Genomic DNA, 8,849 nt, shown 5'->3' with positions numbered 1-8,849 from the left:
GCCCCGTCGTGATTGGACGGCGGCGGACCGTAGTGTGCGGCCACCGGCCGGCGGACACCTTACACCGGCGCCCGCATCTTCCCCTGCTGCCGCCCCTCTGCGCTCTGCCACCTCGAGGCCGGGCCTCGGTGGCCTTGTGGGAAATCCGGGCCTGTCCATGCCCATAGCAAGGTCATTCAGATACGTGGCCAGGAGGAAGTGGTTGTTTGGGCAGTGACAAGCACAGTGGCACAGAATTCAAAATACAGCAGCAGCCTGCTTGGAGAAGAACCAAATCAAGTGGGGGTGCGAGATAGGGGTTTGCGATCTGACCATGTTTCATGTTACACATGTGGAATATGGGTGTAACATGAAACATGGTCATAAAGGTAAATTCAGCCTTTAACATTGACAGTATTCTTTCCATACACAGAGTACTGGTATCTCTGATTATATTTAACAGACATAAAATGACTTTCCCCAGAAGAAGATTACCTATCTAAATGAATAAGAATAAGCATGTCTACGTCTGCACGCACTTTTTATGGAAGATGGATGATTAGGCTCATTCTGCTTTACTCCTAGAGTAGATATGATATCTTTGGCCAATGATGTAATTTACAGCACCTGTATAACAAAGCCTACTAATTGATAAATGTTAGTACAGAGGATTTCTGTTCTAGAATGTATTATATTATGATTTGTGACAATACTCTCTCAATGTCTTGGTTTTCCCTCCAATCTGCTTCAGTGCACCTTTTTGAAATCATGGAGGTGAAAATGGAGTTTTAATTAATTGATGACTAAGAACTGTCTTCCATTTTATTATTTTCTAGAACGACTCCATTTTCACTTATGTACAAAAAATTCCTATCTCCTATTTCAAGATAATAAGCCTGAGGTTTTCTGAATTTCTCATACACTCATATTTATACATAGAGCTTACTGGAGCAGACTAGTTGAAAATTTAAATTTAAGCTGAAAACCAGGCAAACAGCTATATAGTTTATACAGTATATACTGTAGGGGTCAGCTTCAAATGTAGAGATGTAGTTCAGATGTCGAAGTGTGTTTAAGGACTTCCTGCCAGTGTCACATTCAGCCTCCTGCCTAGCTGTAGGACAGTTTGGGTCTTCTTAGACCGTCAGGCTGTTGTAGCACAGCCTGCATGAAGTCTCTCCCTCTAAAACCTTAGTTCTCCACTGGTGGCTCACGACCCTATGTTCAGTGGGTTGCCGTATGCCTTCCACTTTTCTAGGTGAGAGGCTCCTCTGCCTCTCCCCAGCGCAGCACTGTCAGTTCTTGCGCCAAGCAGCCAATAAAAATATGCTGCCTGGCGCCAAGTGTCAGCTTGAGGTAGGGTGGGCTGGGATTAAGGCCACGAGGGAGCTCCATCCATACATGCATTGCTTACAGCTCCCTCACTTGTTGAGGTGCCTGGACTGGCATAACATTCTGGCTCCTGGCACCTCTATCAGGCGCGCAAGGGAGCTGTACAAGCAATGCACATATGGATGGAGCTCTGTCACAGCTCAGCAGCCCACATTGGACCCCGGGCTGAGGAGGTAGGAAGGTAGGAAGACTGGGTGGACCTTAAAAATTGTATTTTTTATATTAAACATTTTTTGGAGTGTGTAAGTGTGTGTGAGAATGTCTGTAAGTGTGTGAGATTGGGTCTGTGGTTGTGTACGTATGTCAGTGTTTTTGAGGGCCCGTTCACACTAGTACAGTCCATTAATCGCATAGCATAGTACCATGCGATTAACGCACTGTACCACACAATCGCACCCACTGTTCATTCTGGTGTGGGAGGTGTGTTGCGTTGCCATTCATTTGAATGGTACCCCAACCGCACCTCCCACCCACAGTTCGTACACCTGCACCGGAGCGTGCGTTCCATTGCAGTGCGACTTGGGTAGTATTTTAATGACCAAGGATAAATGTGGGTCCTGAGGTTACACAGGTTGAGAACCACTGTTCTAAAACACCACACTCCCAGAGAAAAACAGTGAGTAAAAATCCTGAGGCAACACCACAATACATAATTTCTTCATATTAAAACATACATCACTTTATTAAGATACATAAAATCCTCATTAAAAACAAATGCATTGTTCATGCAAATGTCAAAAATCATCAAAGTATTGTGCTTTATGTTAGTTGTCCCACAATATGATTTGAATACAGTTTGTATCATTCAAATGAGTCGAGAACCACATATACTCTACTCAAAGATTGCAATGATGATGCAACCCTCAACACATTCTCTTCTTCAGGAAGGTGGAAGAAAGATATATCTGCGGTATATGGTAATGTACATAGATTGCTTACTTGTTGGTGCAATACAATAAAGCACAATCAGATGATCACAATGCATATCATAGGTACCCCAGGGGATCGCTAACACTCATGTGAAGACCCAGGTCAAACACAGGGAGGGAAGGAGGAGCGAGACCCACTCATAATGTGAAATTGGTGCAAATATTTGATTGAAGTATAAATACTAATTCATATATACAAACACTGATTCTCAATGAATAGTACTGACTATGAGATAAGTATAGCGTCATACCTCCAGGCTCACTTCACTTTATCATAATATTGGGGACTCCCAGCAGAATAAACACTCCCTCTATTGTTGGTAAGGGTTGAGGCTGTAAATAGATAATAGATATATCTTGACCATAAAAGCTTAATGAATATAGCCCCATTTATATAAAATCCCAGTATCAGAGCAGTTTACTTAATAAAGACCAACCTTGTAATATGTGTCCTGATCTTCCTGGCTGTCCCCAGCATCTGTTTCTGCACTAACCTAATTCCTCCCTATATATAGGCCTGAAAACCCTTAAGTGCCCTCCAATCAAGAGGCACTACGTCATCCGGAGCAGGGCCTTAACCCATATTATTAGTATGTAGGCCCCCGAACAGGGCAGTCAGAAGTGGCCTCCCGGGTGGGCAGACTCTGCCAATCACACTCACCAATCCCACTCACCTCGCCGCCTGGTGCAACACCCAGGCAAGGCTAGATCCTAAAGAACATTTAAAATTGATTTTTTGGGGGTTTGTACAATTTGATTTACACAACATGCCTACCACTTTGTAGATGCAAAATATTTTTTATTCTGCTACGAACAAGAAATAAGACAAACAAAAATAGAAAACTGGAGCTTGGATAACTATTGACCCCCACCCCCAAAGTCAATACTTTGCAGAACCACCTTTTGCAACAAATACAGCTGCAAGTTCTTTGGGGTATGTCTCTATAAGCTTGGCACATCTAGCCACTGGGATTTTTGCCCATTCTCCAAGGCAAAGCTACTCCAGATGTACAGCAATCTTTAAGCCATGTCCCAGATTTCCAATTGGATTGAGGTCTGTGCTTTGACTAGGCCTTGTAAGACATTTACATGTTTCCCCTAAACCACTCAAATGTTGCTCTAGCAGTATGCTTAGGGTCATTGTCCTGCTGGAAGGTGAACCTCCATCCCAGTCTCAAATCTCTGGCAGACTGAAACAGGTTTCCTGAAGAATTTCACTGTATTTAGTGCCATCCATCATTCCTTCAATTCTGTCCAGTTTGCCAGTCCCTGCTGATGAAAAACATCCCCACAGCATGATGCTTCCAACCCATGCTTCACTGTAGGAATGGTGATGAGAGGTCTTGGTTTTGCACCAGACAGCATTTTCCTTGAAGGCCAAAAAGCTCAATTTTAGTCTCATCTGACCAGAGTACCTTCTTCCATATGTTTAAGAAGTCTCCCACATGAATTTTGGCGAACAGCAAATGTGTTTGCCTATTTTTTTCTGTAAGCAATGGCTTTTTCTGGCTACTCTTCCATGAAGGCCAGCTCTTTGGAGTGTACGGCTTAAAGTGATCTAATGGACAGATACTCCAATCTTCACTGTGGAGCTTTGCAGCTCTCTCAGGGTTATATTTGGTCTCTTGTTGCCTCTCTGATTAATTCCCTCCTTGCCTGGTCCATGAGTTTTGGTGGGTGGCCCTCTCTTAGCAGGTTTGTTGTGGTGCCATATTATTTCCATTTTTTAAAAATTGATTTAATGGTGCTCCCTGGGATGTTGACGTTTCGCATATTTTTTTAATACCCAACCCTGATCTGTACTTCTCTAAAACTTTGTCTCTGACTTGTTTGAAGAGCTCTTTGGTCTTCATGGTGCCACTTCCTTGGTGGTGCCCCTTGCACAGGGGTGTTGCAGACACTGGGGCCTTTCAGAATAGGTGTATATCTACTGAGATCATGTGACACTTAGATTGCACACAGGTGGTCTTTATTTAACTAACTTCTAAAGGTAATTGGTTGCACCAAGTCTTATGTAGGGGCTTCATAGCAAAGGGGGGGAATAAATATGGGCTCAGCACATTTCTGTTTTAAATTTTTTATAATTTTAAAACAAGTTGTTTTCTTGATTTCACTTCACCATTTTGGACTATTTTGTGTACGTCCATTACATGCAATCCAATACAAATCCATTTTAATTCCAGGTAGTAATGCAACATAATTGGAAAAATGACAAGGGGGGAAATACTTTTGCAAGCCACAGTATATAAAAACAAATTTGAGGACTTAAAATAGCTTTGATTAAAAATGAATGTGATTATTATTTTAATTGATATTGAAGGGGAGGAAAATACCATAAATATCTGCTGGTAGCACATAGACATAGAAATCACTTTCCAGTTCATTGCTTTAAAAAATCTGGGGGGTGTTTGAAACACAAATACCAACCCCAGTTTGTTTGAGACATACCTGGTAATTATGGGTATTGGGGAACACATGACACTCTGTATGCCTGTTCAGAATATAGCACCTAGCTTTAATGGAACTGCTTTCCTCTGGTGAAGTAAAACTGTTATTTTGGCGAGGAAAGGCAAAGAAAAGTTTCACTTTAAGCTGGCCACAAACAAAGTGTTCTGATTGTTCTATAATAATAGATATGGATTGCGCCTATGAATGTTTTATGCCCGACTGGCTGAATCGATAGTAATAGAGAATTTATCACCATATTGGACAAACAATTGGATGTGCCATCTCTGAGACCTAAAAGAGTTTGTCCAATTATTACCCACATTGACATCCATCTCCCCCTCAAGAGCATGTCCGAGCACTATTTTTTGTTTACCTTGTTCCTTTAGGGAAAAACAGCTTTCATTACTTCCTCTGACATTATCACCAGGCTTTAAAATTGGCTACTGTGACCTAAGTCCCTATTGATGTAGTTACACTTAACTACACCTCCCAAGAGCCCTTTGCCTACATGCAGTGTGTGAGCAGGCTCTTGGGTTTTGATTCAGCAGCATTGTTTTTCTGAGAAATAAAAACCGTATACAAATGGCAGATCAAGAGATATTTTTCTGTAATTGTTGCATTCTTATTTAGATAAAAAATGTTGAAAAATGTGCATGTATTGTACAGAATAGACCATTGTACTGTGTGTACTGAATCATTTGTTTTATTATTTCGCCCTCACATACATTTTAAAATGTTTTACAATGTATAGTTAGCACATTGACTAGAATCAATTGTGCTCTTTGTAACTTGGGTATAAGGACTGTATGTCCAAAATCATAATTTTTTCTTTATATTTAAAAAGAAAACAGAACTACTACAATACAAGACTACAAGTATACATCTTCAATCTGACAGAAAACAAGCTATGGAAAGAACATAATTACAGCAGTCTCATTGCCAAGGATGGAATGAACAGACTTCCAGAAATACAATAACAAAGGTTCTGCAAAACTTTCACCTGATATTATTCCATGGACATATTCCTGGGAATACATTTGGCATGATGGTGAGATTCTAATGTATAAAGATACTGGGTCACTGCTACATACAATAAGCCTATAATTATTTTATCTTCTTTTTCTCCAATACCCTTCTTTTTTGGATAGAAGTAGCCCTTAATAAACCTTAATTGCTTATTTTATTGTTTTACCCTGCTTTTTACTACTTTAGAAAAAGGCATAAATGTGAATGGGTTCTTAATGATTAAAATTGTCCCTCCTTCCCCAGCTGATATACTGTAGGTCCTAGTGCTCAGTTTTTCTAGGGGTTGATCTAACACAAAGTAATACTTAGATTAACCTGCAGCCATATGTCAGCTGGTGGTCTGGTCCTCTTTTCTCCATTAGGCACTCCTACAAGCAGTAATGTCCTATCCTGATGATGTGGCTATTCATCCTGCACTATGAAATGAACCTATTGCTGTCAAGAAGAGCATGTTCGGGGAACCAGTTGTCAGAACAGGAAACAGAGGGGAGAAAGACTGCTAGATCATCAATTAAAGGCAGCCTTTCTAAATCAGCGTTCTGCGGCACCCTGAGGTACCTTCTGGCTTCCTAAACTTAAAGGTTTCACAGTGTCATGCTTTTCAATCAGTGGTGAAACTATCGCCATAGCAACTCAGGCGGCCGCTATGGAGCCCGGGGCACAGGGGGGCCTGGGCAGGACCAGGAACAAAGGGGTCCCCCTGATGCCATGCAGGCCGCCTGGGTCGCTATGGTATCAAAGGCTGAGTCACTGGCAGCTGTGAGGAAGAACACACCGCTGTCCAGATCACCTGTCAGTGATCTGTGCTGTGGTGTGTTTCTCCTCACAGCCGCTGGGCAGTCAATGACAGGCCAGCAGCTGCTGTGGAGGAGGAGGAGGTCAGGCCCAGTGGTGGTGGTGGTGGAGGAGGCAGGGCCCGGCAGTGGTGGAGAAGGAGGAGGATGCTGGGCCCGGCGGCAGTGGAGGAGGAGGCGTGGCCTGGGCCCCGCAGCGGCCGTGGAGGACTGAGGAGGAGGCCGGGGCCGGCGGTGGAGGAGGCTGACAGCAGATCATGGCTGACAGGAAGAGGTGTACAGGGGTGTGACCAGCCCTCCTGAAACCCTGCAGAGCCCACCATAGAGAGTCTATGTGTGGTATCGCAGGTGGGCTATGCGGGGTCTCAGGTGGTCTGTGCGGAGTCTCAAGTGGGCTCTTCAGAGTGTCAGGTGGGCTGTGCAGGGTCTCAGATGGGCTCTGCGGGGTCTATGGTATGTGCGGGGTCCCAAGTGTGCTTTGCAGGGTGTCTGGTGAGCTGTGCAGAGTCTATGGTATGTGTGGGGTCTCAAGTAGGCTCTTCAGGGTGTCCAGGGGGGCCGTGCGGGGTCTCAGGAGGGCTGTGCGGGGTCTCAGATGGGCTGTGCAGGGTCTCAGATGGGCTCTGCAGGGTGTCTGGTGGGCTCTGCAGGGTGTCTGGTGGGCTCTGCAGGGTGTCTGGTGGACTTCCCAGTGCCTCTGGTTAACTCTGCAGGGCAGGGACATGCGGTCATGGGAGGCAGGGCGGCAGGTGAGAGACTCACCTAGTATCATGGAGGAAAAAGCTGCTGGCTTCAAGTCTGAAGCTGACAGCTGTTTCTCCATCCAGACTGGCTTGTAACAGGTTACACAACAGGGAAAGCCTCTCCACTGTGTAACCTGTCATGGACTGAGCGCTGCATCCGGCTTTTGACAGCTAAGTTAGGTTACACAGCAGCTGGCTTCCCCATTGCTTGTGTAACCTAACATAGTGAGGCCAGAGCTGCAACAGCCTCTACTTTGTGTTAGAGGCTTGAGCTCTGTGCATGGTTTAGACCAATGGCACAGCGCCATTGGTCCAATCGAAAAAAAAGAGAGAAAAACCCACAGGGGACATCGATCTGGATGTCTCACTAGTGACGAGCAAGTGAGAGATAGGGAGGCTCCTCCCTGTCTCCCTCCCTCCTTCACATATAGCTCAGTTACCGTGTTGGCAGCCTGGGGGTGGGACTGGGGCGGGCAGAGGGAATGCCTCACCAAGCACGGACCTTACTGCATGTCACTGCTACAGGGGAAACACCTAAGGTAGCATCCATATGCCTCCTGCTCTCTGCCATGCTACCTCAGCTGTGACACCTATTGCAATGATAGGACACTGATGTGAAGGGGGGACTGAGGATGCTGATGTGATTTGAGGACTGAGGACTCTGATGTGATGGGGGGATGGAGGACTATGATGTGATGGAAAATTCTCGGCCGAACAGACATAGCAGCCAATCCGCCATCAGCTGTCAGAAGACAATGCAAGCAGCAGGGGATTCCACAATCAACGCTCGTAAGCGCTGATGGAGGAATCTGTTCTATTTTTTTCATTCAGTCTGCAGGTTGAATAAAAAAATAAAACTGTGTACACCTAGCTTTAGGCTTCAAAGGTGAACAATGAAAATTAAACTTTGAATTACATGCAGAAATAGAACCCTAAACATAGTGAAATAAGAAAAGAATTTAGAGATGGAGAGACCAGGTCTAAATTCAATACAGATTTTTAACTTAGAAAACTGTTTTGTTGATATTTATTCCTAGATATTGAGGAGAAGGCTTGATACAACAGTTGTCAAGTAAGAAATGCAGTAATTTTTGGTGGAAATATAAAGAGACACTCGAAGACCAATTAAAATGGACAGCAGTAATTATAGCTCGTTTATAACCCTTATCTCACTAGCCATTAGAATCTGACATTGCTATAAATAATAAGGTAACAGAATACAGTTACAAGAGAAACTTGCTTGATCTCATCGATTAACCCTTACCTGAGGAATTTACAGATTGAATTGCGCCAAAGTGCAGTAATATATGCTCGCACAGCGAGTACACTGCAGTATTATTAATTTTGAAAGGTACCCCTACCCACTGTAGGAGGACAACGCACATTGCACCACAGCTCTTCCCAACACACAAAGTGTGATGCGGTGTGCTGCAACAGAAGGGTCATGTGTGTTTTTTTGTGTATTGTGGTACATTGACAGCCCACACAATGAATGGGTTGCATTTCCACAACCCACATTACACACAAAATGTAATTAT

Source organism: Nanorana parkeri, unplaced genomic scaffold, assembly GCF_000935625.1.
Source record: "Nanorana parkeri isolate BGI_ZX_2015 unplaced genomic scaffold, ASM93562v1 scaffold76, whole genome shotgun sequence".
Classification (NCBI taxonomy): Eukaryota; Metazoa; Chordata; class Amphibia; order Anura; family Dicroglossidae; genus Nanorana; species Nanorana parkeri.
The sequence above is the reverse complement of the archived record's forward strand: the minus strand, read 5'-3'. Positions refer to the sequence as shown.